Source organism: Emydura macquarii, unplaced genomic scaffold (assembly GCF_026122565.2).
Source record: "Emydura macquarii macquarii isolate MOO-44397 ecotype Brisbane River unplaced genomic scaffold, CSIRO-AGI_Emac_v2 contig_1947, whole genome shotgun sequence".
NCBI lineage: Eukaryota > Metazoa > Chordata > Testudines > Chelidae > Emydura > Emydura macquarii.
The window spans coordinates 3100979-3118733 of NW_027132084.1; the positions used below are offsets into that span (position 1 = coordinate 3100979).

At 43.8% G+C, this 17755-nt stretch overlaps 1 protein-coding gene across 8 annotated transcripts in view; it reads right to left on the reverse strand.

Annotated features, from left to right (window-relative positions):
* Positions 1-17755, reverse strand: part of TSNARE1 (t-SNARE domain containing 1) — a 565000-nt gene that overhangs the window by 371816 nt on the left and 175429 nt on the right. The gene's annotated exons all lie outside the window — the stretch shown is intronic.

Genomic DNA, 17755 nt, shown 5'->3' on the forward strand with positions numbered 1-17755 from the left:
GTTTGACTTTGCTTTTAAAGGTTTAAAAAAGAAAAAGAAGCTCCACCAACTAAGTACCCCCCCCCCTTTTTTTTTTTTTTTTTTTTTTTTAAGATAATTCAGGATGATCTTACAGCTAAAGCACTGGGCTGGGACTCAGGTGATCTAGGTTCAATTCCTGGCTCTGCCAGGGACTTCAGTGTGACCCTTGCCAAGTCACTGAAATTCTATGTGCCTCAGTTCCCCATTCTGTAAAACAGGAATAATTACTACTTCCTGTCTCCCCCCCTTGCCTGCCTTGTATATTTAGAGGGTAAGCTCTTTGGGGAAGCACCTAGCACAAGGGCAGCACCTCAGCTGGGCTTCAACTTTATTGTAAATAAATAAATAAGTGACACCTTATCTCAGGAGCTAAAAGTATTAGGCATGGTCTGTCTCCAGTTTTACACCAATTTAAGTGCATTAGCTTCACTGGAGTTACTCTAGATTCACACCAGAACAACAGGGTAGAATCAAGCCCATTGATTTTCAGGATGTATTTATTTTTTATGCCTGTCATTAAAATGAGATCCCAACCAAGCAGTGCTAGTCATTCTGCAAACAAATTCAAGTATTATTTCAGTTTATCTACCTGACCTCTACTTGCTCTTGTACATTAATTATTCACAGTTCCTGCAGGACATGCATTCCATTATCTGCTATTTATAATCCAAGTTGGCTGAAAACAAAAACAGAGGTAGCGCTCAGGTTCATGCCTTCACAGTCCTGTTACATTTCCTCCTCATTCTCATCCAGGTGCTCCTTGTCTGCAGAATTCTCCTTTAACCTCTTTGAATATGTTCTCTTTGTTTTAATTATAACTACCTGCGATCCATTCTTGGGGCTATTTAAAGGAAAGCTAAAAGGGGCAATGCATGGGGTCAGGGAAGTGATCGTAGTTTACAGAGTCATTCCCATCAAGTCCAGCCCTGATTGGCAGACACCAGAACTTATCTGATGGCTAGTCAGTAATCTATATGTGGTAAACACAGTCCACAGTGTGCAGGTGTGTACTACCCAAAAAAACAGCTCTGCAAATAGTATTAATTAATTCCCTTGTAGGCAATCTCAGCGAGGAAAAAAAACGATGGAATGGGAATGGACCTGGGCACGGAGAAATCTACGCATTTCCTAAACGTGGCCCCACCAAAAGAAGATTGACACTGGGGTGGGGTAGTGTGGGGAAAGTTCACACTGATGTTGGGCCTATTGCTTCCTTTCTGTGAATGTCACTTGGGTCTTCAGGGATGACAAGGCAACTCTTTTCTGGGGCGTCAAATTCAATGGCCAAAAAGAAATGAAAGGCTTCTGAATAACCAGCACTGTTGAGATTCACAGATTCAGAGAATTTAAGGCCAGAAAGTACCATTAGATCCTCTAGTCTGACTTCCTGTCTGACACAGGCCATTACGTTTCATCCAGTTACCCCTATACTGTGCCCAATAACTTGAGTTTGACTAAAGCATATCTTCCAGAAAGGCATCCAGTCTTGATTTAGAGACATCAAAAGACAGAGGATCCACCACTTTCCTTGACAGTTTGTGCCAGTGATTGTGCTCTCTGCTAAAAAAAAGTGTCTTATTTCTAAATTGAATCTGTCTTCAGCTTTCAGCCATTGGTTCTTGGGATGCTGTTCTCACTAGATTAAAAGGCCCTTTACTACTCAGTATTTTCTCCTTTTGAAAGTACTTATAAACTGCAATCAAGTCCTCTCTCAGACTTCTTTTTGATAAATTTAACAGATTTAACAGTCTCTCACTGTAAGGCATTTTTTTCCCAGCACTCAAATGATTATTGTATCTCTTTTCTGGACCGTCTCCAATATTTCAATATGCTTTTCAAGATGTGGACACCAGAACCAGACACAGTACTCCAGGAATAGTCTTACCAATGCCATGTACAGAGATAAAAATCACCTCCCTACTTCTTGCTATTTGCTTGTTTATATGCCGAAGGATTGCATGAGCTCTGTGTGTCACAGCATCGCACTGGGAGCTCATGTTCAGTTCTTTGTCCACTATGACTCCCAAGTTCTTTTCAGAGCACCGCTTTCCAGGCTGCAGTGCCCCATTCTTTAGGTATGGCCTGCATCCCTTGTTCCTAGGTGTATAACTTTGCATTTGCCTGGATTAAAACAGATTTTGTTTGAATGGGCCTAGGCTAATAAGCGATTCAGATCAGTGTGAGAGACCACCCCATCCTCATCATTACTTACTATTTCACAAGTCTTGGTGTCACCTGCAAATTTTATCAGTAGAGGTTTTATATTTACTTCCTGGTCATTGATGAAAACGTTGGGACTTGGACCGATCCCGCAGAACTCTGCTAGAAACTCTCCCATTGATGATGATTCCCCATTGACAAACTAGCTACTACTTAATCCATTGAACATGTGCTGTACGGATATCGTATAATGCTGATGTTTTAATCAGAATGTCATGGGCAATGCTATCCCCCATTGTGTGGGGAAAAGGGTAGGACAACACACAAAATGTCCGTCCACAAAGACTGATTTTGCTGAGCACTGAAAGGAAATTCAGCTAGGCTTCCCAGCTGGAAGAAAGCTTCTTGCTGGGTTTAGAATGGAAGGGAAAATGGGAAAGAAGCCCCCCAGAAAGGATTTCCTGTACTTCAGACAAAACAAAAGCATCTCATACAGCTGCTGCTGTTGAAAAAAAAAATCAACACACGTTGCCTGGTTTAAAACTAACTCTCTCTTGCACTAACAGAAAAAGAAACAATTAATCTTGATTCAGCAAGGCTTTCCTAAATCCCAGTCCTGAACAATAATGAATTCATTTACAAACAAGCACCAGAGAACTTAATTAAGAGATAATCATCACTGAAAAATATACATACTGGGATACAAAACAAGACATCCAGCATGCTGGACACCTGTCGTAATTTTCACTGCAGAACTGGTACCCCCAGGATTAAAGTCCCTTTTGTACTGCCAAACAGATCGTCATGGGTTCGTGGGGGGGCTACAAAACCTCTGTGAATGTTAACCCCTGCCCAAAAGTGGAGAGGCAGCTTCTTCTTGTACCAATCAAATGATTAAATGGAAAAACAAGAGTCTCAACAACCAGCAGGAGATTTCAGAATAACATGACTGACAAGCAAGTTCTCCACAGCCCTTTCGAGTCCTGAGACGCCCGTCTATGGCTCTAGCAGCCCACCACGCTCCAGAAGGTCCCCACATCATGTTTCTGGCTGAAAAAAAACTGGAGAGGTGCTCCTTTTGAATCTCAACAACACTGCACTCCTTCACTGAGGGGGGTAGCTGTGCCACTCAGTAAACCTCAGGCAATTCTCCTGCAAAGCACGTGGACTCCACAGTACTCCCAACCTGATCCTCTTAAAGTCAAGAGGAACATATGTTATTGACTGTAATGGGACCAGCATTGGCCACAGGAAGTGAGGAGGTGACATCTGCGGAGAGGAATCAAACCTGGCCCTTCCAGTAGGCATTACTACATAGTTCTATTGCTATGGGCTACCAGGACAGCCCATAAATACGGTTTAAAGGAAGTGATTTGATTTGAAGAGTCCTCTAATTAATGTGTATCATTAAAGATTAGGTATTAAAATCCAATTACACAACAAGGAGTGAAAAGTAATTCTTTGATTAGTCTAGGTTTCTTGCTAAATCTTTCACAGCTTAGTTTCCATAAGTCAGGAGCAGTGATCCCTGGCAGTGTCACTTTGCTTTGCAGAAGAAAATGTCTTTACCATCTCCAGCTGGAACAGGAGACAACCTACATTGCTGCCCTTTGGCCCAAGCATTCAGCCAATATTCAGAGCCCGGCCAAGCTGGTTCCATTAGGAGAAGAACTAGAAGAAACAAGTCAGGTATTTATTTGATGACATCTTGTTTATTTACAAGGAATGCACACAAAGTCTTGTTCTTGAACACAGTATGAAACACACACCACAGGCAGTTTCCTTTCTCTCCATTTCCAAGCAAGTCTTGTTCCCCAAGCAGCTCTGTCCTTCTGGTCTCTCTCACGGACGCTCTCAGGACTTCTCTTGCTTTCTGCCTCTCTCACACACATAATGGATCAATCCCCTAGCCCCTGCATTTGCAACCAGTCCAAGGGCAACTCCTCAAACCACCCACTTAGCCCTGCTCAGGCTTTGCCATGGGGTTGATTGCCTTGGGAGTCAGCTTCTATTGTCTCCAGCTATCTAACTCCATAAAGGAGCTTAATTGCTTCTTCCAATTATGCTTGAAAGGGTGGGCTTTACCTAGGTCTGTAATTATCTATAGATCAAATCTGCTTCATAGCAGCCATTATGGCCTCCTCGCACAGCAATATTTCCATCCCTGAGGTCTGTGCTATGTCCTTATTAGTTTCTCATTTAGGAAGGTAAAAGGACTGTTAATGTTAGAGCAAATTATGATTCTGCTTTTCGTTGACTTTACATCTGTTTCTTCTAACGAAAGGCCTTGATTATTTATTTTGATAGCTTGCATTATTTTGTGAACAATTATGCTGAAATGTATTGTGCTCACACAGCTTAAAATAACCTTGGCAACACCAATTGGGTTTCTCAATTCCTCACAGATTAATAAAGAAGAAAACATTTTTAGGGAGTATGGTGATTCTGCAGGTCCCTTGTGCTTCTGTGTCCTTACAACAGCCCTGCAGAGGATTTTGGGGTGTGGGGTCCCTTCTAAGCTGACCTGCTGCAAGTGAAAGGTGCCCCAGGTCGAGTACCTCAACACCTGTCCTGAAGGGATCGTCTCTAAAGATGACAAAGTATTAGTAATAGGAGGAGTAGTACAACAGCAACTGGTGTCCCCAACAAAGATCAGGGCCCCATTGTCCTAAGTGCTGTACGTATACAGACTCTGAGACAGTCCCTGGCCTGAAGAGTTTGCAGACTAACTAGAAAACAAAGTAAGGTGTAGGAGAAAGGAAGTATTGTTATCCCCATTTTAGAGAAGGGAAACAGTCAAGAAGTGATTAAGTGGTTTGTCCAAGGTGCCACAGGAAGTCCACAACAGAGCAGGGCACTGAAAACAGATCTGAATCCCCATCAAATGCCTTAACCACAAGATCATTCTTTACTCTTCCATGTTTGGTAAATCTATGGCCTCTCTGTTCAGACGGTGAACTAACTTTTATACACATACTCCTCACACTTACATGAATCACCCCCGACTCTGTAATAACATTATTGTAAACGGAGGTGTAGCTGACCGTTACCATAGGGTATTTTAATGTTCTTTTTTTTTTGGTAAGGGATGGCATGAATGGTTATTTTTGAGATGAAAGACCGGATGAAGATGACCAACTCAGTTCACACAATCTAGCGCAAAGGTGACAGATGGTACAGTAAGGACTTTCACTCACTGCTGGCCTGAGACACAGATTCAGACCTGTGAATGTTAAAAACCTTGGACATGAACACAAGTCATCACAGGAATTAAGATGCTTCCCTATCACACGGCTGAAATGTCAAAAGGAGGACATACATACATATTTAGATCTGGTCTACGCTACAGAGCTAAGTTAACACCAGATAGCCTACGCTGACCTAATTATGGAAGTGTCTATACTTACGTTTCTCTCCCAGCGACATAACTGCCCCACTATGCCGACTTCATAACTTGACGTAGTTGTGTTGATACAGTGTCAATGTAGACACTGTGTTGCTTCTGTCGACTGTTACTGGCTTTCAGGAGCCCTCCCAGAATGCCCCCCTCCGACAATACAATTGATACAAGTGCTCCTGGTGAGGCTGTGCACCACCAACACAAGAACCAAAGTGTAGACATGCACAAGCAATGTAATGCTGCCATGGCTGTATGTCAGGCTACGTTTACACTGACAGCAGCAAAATCGCCACCGCCAGATCGATCTTTCAGGATTGATTGAGCGGTCAGTATAGACCCGCTCAATCGATCAGGAAGTCGACTGAGTAAGTCCACCCCCTCAAGTAGCGTAGCGCTGAGTCGACGGGAACAGCAGTGTGAACAGCACGCAGAAGGGAAGCTGAGCAGTCGACGTCAGTTACGCAAACTACTCTGTGTAGTTTGCGTAACTCCTGTCGACGGCCGCCGAATCGCGCGGTCAGTGTGAACAAGCCCACAGTGTACGTTAAGTTGACTTAATTTTGTAGTGTAGACATGGCCTCAGTATGGAGCAAATGAAAAGGAATATGCTGAGAGCTGAACTGAGCTTACATAGATCTAATGGCTACAGCATGAACTCCTTGCCTTTTAGTCCCAGCATCGGGACTGCACTGATATGATGCTGCTCCCAGCACTGATATGATGTGTGGCCTTGAGCAAGACCTTCGTAGACAAGATGTTGCAGTGGACAGGGCATGAGGACTGGGAGGCATGAGACTTTTCTTATTATTATCTATAATTTATATTATCAAAATTACTTGAATTCTATTCTTACCTCTACTATGGTCTCACTCTATTTCCCCATCACTAAAAAGTGGAAACACGTATGTACTGGAATATATTGGAAACCTCTAATAAAAGTGCTGTATAAATCACAGAACATTAGGTTTGGAAGGGACCTCAGGAGATCACCAAGTCCAACCCCTTGCTTAAAGCTGGACCAATCCCAACTAAATGAAATGTAATAATATTGTCCCGGCGTTTTAGATCCACTTGGGGTACACAATGTTCCCACATACAAAGTTTGGTTGTTTTTGTTTTTAAATGTAACCTCACCAACCAAGTTCCTTGCATTTTTTCCCAGATCCTTTACTGTTAGTTTCAAAATAAGCTTTTAATCTCCCTCTATGTTCTGTGCTGGCAATCATCTCCCACACAAGTGACACCACCACTTACAGCTGTGGCCAGATGCACATTAGTGTTACCAACCCTCTAACCTGCGGAGAAAGTCTGAAGACACCAATTTGTTTTTGCATTCCAAAGGACAACATGAATGTACTAGTTCACGTCACCCATCACACAGTGCTTACAGAGAGTGGCCACAGCTTTCAGATACTCATCAGGTCTAGTTAATTTTTAAGTCAGACACAAAACATCCTCCACTGTCTCACAACATGGGCTTAGATGCTTTCAGTTAGTTTTCAGCTACACAGCCTCAGTGATTGCAAAACTTGAGCAGTGGGAAGTTCAGCATGTGCTCTGTACGATAATGTGCTGTGATTAATATTACCTCTCTTACAGTTTGATACTCTGGTGATGTTAGACTGAGGGAGTCATGCAAGGGAGTTCAGTGTAACCCATTATTATACTTGTCACCACTCCCCGTACTCAAACCTCAATTGACTCTGCTCGAAAGAGCAAGGAGTAGTTGGTATTTTAACTGCTTACAAGAGACAATTTCCTGTCCTCCCTCAGATAAGTTACCAGGGGGAAAGAGGTTATCTTCACAATTCCCATCCCCTTCTCAGCTTCAACAGCCCAGTTCTGGAGAACAAAGGCACTCAAAGTCTTTCCTTTGGGCCAAATGCAGTCCATGCTCTCTCAAAATGTGGAGGGCAGCTAGCAACCAAAGCAGAGCACAGACCTCAACAGCTTGGAGGGGAAGGAGACTAGGTCAAGGAAAACAGAGTTGTTCCTTTTCTTACCAAAAGCGCCATGGAATCTCTGGTGTCCATGCAGAACCGGCAGAACAGTACTCAACATCCCTACCTTAAAAAGATAAAAGGCCGAGTCATCCTTCCTAGTGGTTTCATGGACTCTGAAGGAGTGATCCTCCCCTGCCATACACCTGGTATAGTCATGTACTGTGACACCCTGCATCCCTCATGATCGCCCTTATAGTGTAATTGTGCACTGTTTAATGCAACATATGTCATGTAGGATGTTTTTGGAATGCTCATGACGTACTGAATATTATTGTTGTAGTAATATGTTTGTTGCAATGTCACGCGTATGGTTATGAGGCTTTGCTATGTGATATTCCCAAAGATGTGTCTCATGGCTTAAAACATAACCAAGCAAGACTCTCTGAGCAGAGGGGCAGTTTGCACCTCAAGGTTTGTATAGAACAAACCCAGTTCAGCATTCTGGGAACAAAGGACTGGCCTAGACCTCAACAAAGGAACCAACAAAGGAGCTCACAGATTGAGGGCATGGATGGAAGCATACATGGACATTGTTTGTCACCTGACCCTGAGAAGCCCAGAAAGGGGGAGACAAAGCCCCAGAGGGCAGAAGGACCCTTTTAAAAAGGAGAGATATTTTGCCACTCTCTCTCTCTCTGTTCCACCTCCATCTACAAACATCACCAACCAACTGAAGTGCTGACCCAAGGAGAGAGCCTGGCTGAAGGGAAATCAATCAGCCTGTAGTGAGAAACACCTGAGTTTGTAAGGTTGCAGAAACTGTTAAGCTTAGTTTAGAATGTGTTTTGCTTTTGTTTATCTTCTTGACTAAATCTGACTTACTTTCCTCTGACTCATAATCACTTAAAAGTCTTCTGTAGTTAACAAATTTGTTTATTTATTTTACCTAAAGTAGTGCATTTGGTTTAAGGTGTGCTAGCGACGCCATTTGAAGTAACAAGGCTGGTGCATATCAATTTCTTTGTTAAATTGACGAACATATGAGCTTGTAGTGTTCAGTTGCCAGCACTAAACATTGTAAGACGGAAGTTCCTAGGGTTGCATCTGGGACTGGGGGTATTGTCTGGCTGGAGGCACTCACTCACTGAGTTGGGGGCAAATTGTTTGCTGAAGGCTGTGCGTGAACCACCTAGAAGTGGGAGTTCTCACAGCATAGCAGAGTAAGACAGGCCCCAGGAGTGGGGAATTGGGGTGATAGCAATTCACCAGTCCAGATTGCACTAGGGGAGCGTCACATTTGCACCTGTGCAAGATGGGAGTAAAGTGTCACTGCTCTGACTTGCTTTGAGATCCAGAGATTAAAGCTGCTGAAGTGCAAAGAGTTATTAATATTTTTAAAGCAGGAACACTGACTGAAAACCAGAAGCTGACCCTGATCAGAAACTCTCCAGGGGAATATCATTTACAAAGCCTGCTAACCCCCTTCACTTCCGAGCTATACTTAATTCTGCCTTCCTTCCTGTTTAACCTATGCAAGAGATGGCAAGGTGAAGAGTAGAGAAGTTATGCATCTCAGCCACAGATAAAGGCGAGAGAGGAGACACAGCATGTCAAGAACAGCCCAGGCAGCAGATCTCTGAAAGGCAGCCAAGGTCACAGAGACTTCTGATGAGCTGGAAAATGTATGGGCTTTCGTTGTTCATGCTAAGGCAGTTGGCATGTCACAACTTACCACAAAGATTGTAAGGGAAGGAAGGACTAGGGAATGAGAGACGCAGCATGCCAGCTCTTGGCATGTCACAACAGTTTGCAGAGCCACAAAGATGCTCCATGGGTTTCTTTCTTCCCCACTGAGCTACAGGCAGCTTTAACAGGTAAACTCTGCAGTCTGCTGTTAATGCCGATAACCGCCATGTGTAAACACATGACAGGAAAAGCAAATGGCTATGCATGTTAAAAATAAATAGTCGCATGACTATTATAACAAACCCTGCTGTGAACCAGTGCTGAGTTATTCTAAGCCAGATAGTCAGACCCTTTCTCAGGATAAATAGCTGCACTGAAATCAATGGGACTCCCATGTGGTAAGGTAGTACTCAATGTACAGGTGGCAGAATCTGGCCCGTAATCTTTATAATTCAAGCTATGCAAGATATATATATAGTAAAGAGTGACAAGGAGTAAACTGGGGCATAGAAATTGGCCTCCCCTCCTACCTCTTGTGGTGGTCCCCATGCTGTTACTCTTCTGTGGATACAAGAAGGCTGCAGCCTCTAGGGCTCTCTCAGTCCATCACCAAATTAAGCCCAAACTCTTCCCTCATTAAGCCCCAGGAAAGAAAACAGTTCTGCTCCCAGCCACGTGAAGCTAGGAGATGTGACCATGTTGCCAGAGGGGGCCCTACACACAGCACAGCTCTTTCACAAGTCCTGTGTGCACTGTGTTTCACACACTATGATGGGATGTCTAACCCACACATGCCATGAAAGGGTTATCATGGGCCCCAGAGGCCAATTACCAGCCTGTTTACACTCAGAGGGTGGGCCAGCCCTCGTTAGAGATAAAGCCCAGCTGGGGTGGGGAGCTGGGTGGTTTTATCCCCATTAAGAGCTGGGTAAGCCCGAGGGAGGTGGAGAGTTCCCAGTCTCTGGCGAGCAGCCTGAAAGAGGGCTGAGGAGGGAAAAGCAAACAGGCTTCTGCAGGGATGAGCTGGAGGCCAGAACTGTCTAATGGCCACAGTTGGCTAAAAGACAGTGGAGGAAACTGAGGCAAAGGTGCTGCAAGGCCACATCTGGTCAGGTGGATGCACATACACGCTCATGCACACACTCACACACATACACACTGTTCTAAAGAAACCATTGTGGCTTGATACCAACCAGGCAGAAGTTGGCTCCTGATGATGAGAAGTTTCCCCCGGAGAAGGCAGCAATCACTACTACGTATCTCTGTTCAGCGACAGGGCTAAATAACAGGTGGCTGTAGCACCAAAAGTGGGTGACACTGGCCAGAGAAGGGGTGACCCAGGCACCTGGGAGACACCATGATTAAGCATATCTCCTGGGGAGTCTCCAATGGGAATGGTGGGGAGCTCCTCAGGGAGTCTCCCTCCACCTGAGCAGAAAGGGACAGGAGTAATAGACATACCTGCTCTGCCCCGGAACCAATCCTCTGTGGCATAGCTGTTCCTGTTAGCACGGGACAATGCAAACTGCTCCCCGCCACCCTAATCCCCCTCAAGCCTAGGGGAATGAATTAAGATCATGGAGCAAAATTCATCCTTAGTAATTCAATGGATTTACACAAGAGGGGGAATGGGCTCACTGGGATTTATCACAAAGAGACGACATGCCACTTGAAGCAGGTGGGGCTGGATTCCTTAGGATGCTATGGCAGCTGGAAAGCCATCACTCCATGATTCTAAGACACTGGCGGCACAAAACAAACCCCAGACTGGCTATGTTCAATACACTCCTTTGGTTGGTTTGTTTTATACAGCCTCCAGGAGACAATCTCATCAAAGGGAACCGACATGGATTACCCCCTCAGATCTAGAGATCAGGACCGAGGCATGGGAACAGGCATGGAGTTAACCTGCACTGTTGCTGCCCATCAGCTGTACCCTTCTGCTGATGAAAGAGGGGACTTCGGTTTCTAGGTCTGTCTATGCAACACTAAAAGAAATGCACTTAAAAATACCTAATGACAGAAAACGGTGTCTATTTGAAAGCAGAGTTAGATTTTGATGCACATTCCACTCCCCCTCCTTTGTTAACCACAAATGTAGGACTGAAGGGGAGGGGAGAAGGAGTGGGATACAGAGTTAAAAATGGATGCTCTTCTTCATGATGGAGATGTTGTTCTCAATATTATCAGAAGTGGGTGCTGGAGAAAGGGACTTCTTCAATCACCTAACAGTTCTCTGTTATACTTGTGTAGCCAACAGTGTAACTAATTAGTTACTTATCTATACGTATTCCTCTTTGCAGAGGAAAAGCGCTATATATAAAATGCTTGATATTATCACCATTTGCCATGTGTTAGTACATTCCTAAAATATTTTGCTTCTATGCATTTTTAATTAGCTAACAAGTCAAACTTGTGAAGTTATAACCTCTCAATCAGCCAATCAGATTCGGCCTGTCATAACACCCGTTGACATTATACTTCACAACTAAGGGATGACAGCAATAATTACACAGTTAGACACACCTGTATGTCAGAGCCATACTCAATCATCCCAACGTGACATGATCATCTAAACTTAAATCTCACACACAAGAACAATGGCAGAGGGCTTTTCTCTCCCCACCCCACCACCACTTTGTAAAGTAGCATGTACTCATGTCAATGACAGCATTCTGGTTTGCACAATTTAAATGCACAATTCAAACACTGACTTCAGGGAACCAGATGGCCTGGGAGGGAATTCTGGTTTGGAAAAAGAGGATCACAGTGTGGAAAGGGATTAGAACCATTGATTTCAGTAGAACATCAGAGTTACGAACACCTCGGCAATGGAGGTTGCTCAGAACGCTGAAATGTTAATAACTCTGAAAAAAAACTGCAAAAGTTTGCAACTGAATATTGACGTAATACAGCTTCGGAACTTTACTATGCAGAAGAAAAATGATGCTGCTTTTAACCATCTTAATTTAAATGAAACAAGCACAGAAAGTTTCCTTACCTTGTCGCATCTTTTTTTTTAAACTTTCTCTTCATTTTTTCAGTAGTTTATGTTTAACACAGCACTGTGCTGTATTTGTTTTTTTTTTTTTTTAAATCTTTTTCTTTTTCTCTCTGCCACTGCCTGATTGTGTACTTTTGGTTCAAAATGAGGTGTGTGGTTGATCTGTCAATTCGTAACTCTGGGGTTCTACTTACATCCTGGCATATTTTAGTTAATAGCCCATCTAATTTTCCAAGGTGGTGATTCAAACACCGGGTTAAATAATGCAAGAACAATTTCAGGGCGGTTTTTTAAATGAAAAATATTTATGAAGTGGTGGGAGGATGTTCTATAACAATGTTACTTTCTCCAAGAAACTAAAAACAAGTGAGAAACCATTTCTAATCTCAGTGAATTGACTTGATTTCTTCTTTGCATCTCCAGAGCATACTGAGGAATGTTGCTTCATTCAGGACTAACATTTTTTTTCAAGAATATTTACATTCATCATAGTGAGAGGGAATGTCTGACAACAACAGGAGTTATAGAATGTCACTTGTTGAGTGGTCACCTTACCTGCCCATTCGCCAGTTAAAGGCCTTTGATTTTCCTTATGTAGGGTAGAGCGCATTGAAAATTTGCTGTTCAGATTTGTCAGTAAATACTACTACATTAGCAGCAAAAAATAATATAGTACTGAACTGTAGCTATCTAGTGTTTTTCATTTTTATATCTCAAAGCATTGAACAAAAGTGGTCAAGTATCATCCTCTCCAATTTTCAGATGGAGAAATTGAGGCACAGATTAAGTGACTTGCCCAAGGTCACCCAGCAGGCTAACACCACAGCCAGAAATAGAACTCAGGTCTCCTGATTCCTAGTCCAGTGCTCTATCGACTAGATCACAATGCCTCCCCTAGCAGATGTCTCAAGTAAGCCTGTGCCCAGCCAGTGTGGCAATTTCCAAGAACCTGGGGGGAGGTCAGCCTTAAAAAGCTATAGAGCCTTCTGCTGATAAATCATAGGATCAGTCTCAGCCTGGATCAGGAGCAACCAAACCGTCACCATACGGTGGCTGTTTGGTGGCCTGTCTCAAAACAGCACGATGGTTCTCACTCCAGGGTTGAGGTACATTGGCTGGGTGGCGTGGGGAGGCTTGTACACATACTGAGAGACTCTACCCGCACCACAGCTGAATGGAAGCTTTCAGTTTCCACTGCTACCAATGGAGCGCGACATTTACACACGAGGTGTTTTGAAAAGGAAATAAAACACCAGTTCTGTTGTTGACTAAAATGCCTTCTAACAACCTTTCGTATTCCAGTCATTACTAGCATTGCTGTCCTGACAGCATAAACACTGTAGGTGTCCTACATGCTATATTTTGATATTTAAAGGACTATTGGATAACACCAAGCAAATTAGCAGGTGTTTCAGCATCACGCTAATGAGAGCGGGATATAGATAAATTTGGGTATATGTAATAAAACAAGGACATGGGCTGCAATGAGTTACACAGAATTCTGCTGGTATTCTTTCACCTGAACCTCTTCTATTACCAATGGCCCTAATTCAAAATCCAGTGACTTCAATGGGTATGAGTATCAGGTTCTATTTCCTCTTATACCCCACTCATCACCATGGTGCCTATCTCCTGCAAGTTATTTTCCCTTTACATCTTTGCAGGTATACACTTATGCACCAAACTCATTTAAGAAAATAATAAATCACATAGTCTGAAAGCATACTACAAGCGACTTGGGGCTGCCTGCAGTGGGTATACAATCAGCCTTGCCCATCTTATACCTCTGCAAAGGAGATGGGTATGATTCTATTAGGATGGATATTAGCTGGATATGAGTCAGCAGTGTGCCCTGGTTGTCAAGAAGGCTAATGGCTTATTGGGCTGCATTAGGAGGGGCATTGCCAGCAGGTCACGGGAAGTGATTATTCCCCTCTATTCGGCATTGATGAGGCCGCATTTAGAATATTGTGTCCAGTTTTGGGCCCCCCACTACAAAAAGGATGTGGACAAGTTGGAGAGAGTGCAGCGGAGGGCAACCAAAATGATTAGGGAGCTGGAGCACAGGACTTATGAGGAGAGGCTGAGGGAACTGGGTTGTTTAGTCTGCAAAAGAGAAGAGTGAGGGGGATTTGATAGCAGCCTTTAACTACCTGAAAGGGGGTTCCAGGGAGGATGGCGCTAGGCTGTTCTCGGTGCTGGCAGATGACAGAACAAGGAGCAACAGTCTCAAGTTGCAGGGCGGGAGGTCTAAGTTGGACATTAGGAAAAAGTTTTTTACTAGGAGGGTGGTGAAGCATTGGAATGGGTTACCTAGGGAGGTGGTGGAATCTCCATCCTTAGAGGTTTTTAAGGTGAGGCTTGACAAAGCCCTGGTTGGGATGATATAGCTGAGGTTAGTCCTGCTTTGAGCAGGGGGTTGGACTAGATGACCTCCTGAGGTCCCTTCCAACTCTAATATTCTATGATTCTATGATTCTATGACATTCAGGCACTGCCCTCTGCTAAATCCCAGGCAAGTGCCAGCTGCCCAAAGAAAGGCAGTGAGGCTGGAGCCACTGTTCTGTCCCCACTCCATTCTGACTAGAAAGGCTTGCTGGAGATGGAAGGAAGTGCACACACCTCCTGTTTAAAGGGTGGTGGGGCTGCCACTGCAGTGCATATTCTCTGGCAGTCCCAGGGGAAACCATGCCTGTGTGTGCCAGAAATTCCTCCTGTTGGGTCCCACCAGCATAGCCTTTCCTTGCACTCCCCAACTTGGCACAGGACTTAAGAGGATAAAGATGCAGAGACGATCAGACCAACAAGATCATGTGACATTCATTGCCATGCCAGCCTTCTGGAAGCCACATTCAAAAGCCATTGCTACATTCTACATTTCACCCTCCAGGTTGACATAAGGTGGACGTATTGCATGGGCAATGGTATCAACGCAGAGTCATTCGTGTTGCTAATGCAGCTTTCCCCACTGCAAGATCTGGATAGGAAACAGAGTTTCATACATAAAAGAATGGCCTTTTTACTTTCCTCCAGTTGTGGATGCAGCCAAAGTATGGAGTCAGAAAGAGGAATAGAGGCTCTCCTTTAGGAAGGCTGGTACCACAGCACGTGTGACAGTAAAGATGGCTGACAGGAAGAGAAGAAATAAGCACATCCCATCCCACCCCCTAGACACACAGGAAGAAGTCATGTGGGTAGCTGTGTGGTCCTGGGAAAGCCTTGCAGTAGAACATAAAGAAAAGCAAACAGATTGAATTATAACCTCCCCAGGCCTGCGGCTGCTTCTGAGGGGTTGTGAGGAATTCATTGCTAGTCACGTCTGGACAAATACATGACATGCCACAGCTAGGATTGGTATCCTACCTTCCATCCCACAAAGATGTTTTAAATACTGGAGCAAAGCATCCTCTGTGAAGATTAACAACAGAAGGAAAAGCCCCCTCCCATTACCCCCTACACAGGCACTGATACACATTCACAGATCGATCATAGATTGTTACATGCTGCTGGATCTCCCGACGCAGAGAAACCTTGATAAACTGATGATTCTAAAAGGCTAAACACTCAGTCATGATGCTCAGATGAAGCTGCTGTTCCCCATTCGCATCTGCCAAGGTCTTGCTCTCCCACCGTCAGAAGCACTCGCTTCTCCCCACGGGAAAGGCTTTCCAAAAAGGGCAAAACCACCAGTCTGGAGAGAAGTACGAGACAATCATAGCCCACTATGGTGCGGGCAAGAGAGAGGGATGGGGAACCTTCAATGATACTGTACCTCATGCATCGGCCCTCCCTCCCACAAGCCGCCACATGTTTAGACCCAGTGAGACTAATACGGGTTGGGTCCTATTTGTAATCTCAGCCCCAGGACGAGCAGAAGTCTAGATTCACTGACAGGTGGTTACATATATTTAAAAGAAAACCCTCAGACGCTCCATCTACAGTCAGATTGGTCCTTTCCGCAGTGAAGTGATCCCAGACCTCATCTATCTGCTCCCACAGTGGTATTTGCGGAGCCACAAGAATGGCTGCTGGGCTGAAGGCAAAGAGCTGAGGTCAGAGAGTTGGCAAACTCTTTTGGGGACGGATTTCTCTGTGTCCTGCCCTGCTTCCCACAAACACATACAATGCTTTATTCCCAGCTCTGAGGGGGGCTTATGTCCAGCTGATGTCAGTCATAAGACGTTGCACGCACACAGCTATCGCAGGGATGGGTGTGGTATCAGAAACCGAAAAGAATGCTCCTCACTGAAGTCTTTCATTAAAGACTTCCTTCTTCTATGCTGCCCCCAAGAAGGGATGTAAGAAATTATTACATTTAAAAACAAGCTCCTAACTACTCCATCTTCCAAGGTTGCTTAGGCATTTTGTCTCCTCTGTATCCATCATTTAGGGCGAATTCCTGCAAATACTTACTGACACAGGGACAGATTCCGACTCAAACTGAGTAACACCTTACTCCATAAGTAGTTCTATTGACTTCAGGAGGAGCATTCATGGACTAACGGTCCTATTAAATGTGAGCAACATTTTCACAATCTGATCTGGATGTAGTGCCAATGATTTCAATGGGATTACTCAAGGTATTATTTACTATGCAAGACAGTAAGCGTTTTCAGAAGTGAAACCAGCTCTTTGAGGCAGGGACTGGGTAGTTTTCTGGCTAGTACAGCACCAAATACTCTATCAGTGCTTAATAAATAATAAGATATAACCACAACTGACTCCCACCCAAGTGCAATATATTTTCTCAACATGCCTCTTCAAAAAAGAAACAAACAGAAATGTACAGACGGTATAAGACATTGCTCCAAATGTACAGTGAATCTATATATAAAAAACCACGTTTACTGTTTCACTCTATTACACAGAAATAAATTATATTGCTCAGAGGTGCTTGTCATTAGCTCTAATCACTGCAAAACAGTGGAGAAGAAAAAAAAATGAGGGCCACCGAGATGCATTTTACATTAATTCTACCCATCTGCACAGGAATAATTTCCTTTTGCTGATCAGGCACAGCGACTCATGCATAAACCAAATCCCCACCCCTTTCCACCTCAGAGTCCCCCTGGATGCAGTCAGAAAAGCTGTTCTGGAAACAGCTCCAAGAATTGCTTTATATATATTAGTAGGAATGGGAGATTAGCTTGAGAAATCTTGCCAATGTAGAGAAAGTATAGAATTTTAGAGAAATGAGAGAGTATATTGTAATGAAATAGGCTCCGGCTTTCCAAGGGCTGTAGAATTACTCTGTGCTGCAACATCTGTATTTAGCAACGTTTTCACCGACAAATAGACTGTATTTTGCTACAACCGAAATACAATTACTGGTGATGAATGTGTATATCTTTTTGTTTTTCCACTGTCTTTCTAATCACTAAACATTCACAATTATGGACTCTCTCTCTCTCTCTCTCTCTCTCTCACTCAGAGTGAGAGACAGATACATGAAAATACTTGACAAATACAGTTCATCTTTTGGCTTCTCCCATAGTTTCACCTTCAGAACATGTTGTGTGACATACTCAGTAAGGCCGCTGA